The 1,061-nt window shown below is 34.9% G+C and overlaps 1 non-coding gene across 1 annotated transcript; it reads right to left on the bottom strand.

The window, feature by feature from the left end:
- Nucleotides 1–634: 634 nt before the first annotated feature.
- Nucleotides 635–741, bottom strand: LOC122149679. The gene has a single exon (XR_006163269.1). It is a non-coding gene; the product is annotated as a U6 spliceosomal RNA (small nuclear RNA).
- Nucleotides 742–1,061: the final 320 nt, after the last annotated feature.

Raw genomic sequence — 1,061 nt, 5'->3', positions numbered from 1 at the left:
CATAATATAATGTCCTTTTTTGTCTCATATAGTGGTTTTTGTCTTAAAGTCAATTTGATCAGAAATAAATATTGCCACTCCTGCTGTTTTTCAGTTGCCATTTGCTTGATACATCTTTTTCCAACCTTTGATTTTTTTTAGTCTATTTGTGTTTTTGTCTCTAAGGTGTGTCTCTTGTAGACAGCATATTGATGGATTATACTTTCTTATCCAGTCTGCACCTCTCCATCTCTGGAGTGGCACATTTAATTCATTAACATTCAGTGTAATTATCAACAAGTATGAATTGGTTGCTGTCATGTTGTTATGTGTTTTTTCATGGTGTTCTTGGCTTCTTTGTTCCATATAATTTTCTGTGGTGAGCTCATTATGTTTATGAATCATGTTGTCATTTCCTTTGTTGCTATTGTTTTATTATTTCTAAATATTTGTGCTTGTCCTCTTTTTTATTGTGATGTGAAAGTTTATAGTTTTTCTGAGGATACCCTGTGATTTAAAATTTTCTCCCTGTGTTTAGAACAGTACATTCTATCTTGCAGCTCTTTTGACCTCCTCACCATTTAGAAGTTCTGTAATTACACAGTACTTTCCCTCTTTTTGGTTTGTAGTTGTTCTCATTTGCTAATTGATGTCTGAAAATAAGGAATGCTTCACGAATTTGTGTGTCATCCTTGCGCAGGGGTCATGCAAATCTTCTCTGCATCGTTCCAGTTTTAGCATATGTGCTGCTGAATCAAGCATTCAAAGTGCACAAATCTTGATAAAGTAACATACTATGATTGATAATTTAAACTGATTAGAATCCCTTCTTTGAAGAGAATCTATAAAACCGAAAACTTGTGTCAGAATCACCTAGAATGCTTATTAAAAGTGCTAATTAGGTGCTTTGTTCCAGACCTTCTGAGTTAGAATATCAGAGGTAGGTCCTTGAAATTTTCATTTTAAACAGATTTCTTAGTTGATATTACAAGACATCGTTAGACCAGGAGCTCTGGTGGCATAGTGGTTAAGACATTGAGCTGCTAACCAAGAGGTCAGTGCTTCAAACCCACTGGCCACTC

The sequence above is a fragment of the Orycteropus afer genome, unplaced genomic scaffold (genome assembly GCF_000298275.1).
Source record: "Orycteropus afer afer isolate SDZICR_OR568_19922 unplaced genomic scaffold, OryAfe1.0 scaffold00003, whole genome shotgun sequence".
NCBI lineage: Eukaryota > Metazoa > Chordata > Mammalia > Tubulidentata > Orycteropodidae > Orycteropus > Orycteropus afer.
This window is presented reverse-complemented; position numbering and strand designations above follow the sequence as displayed.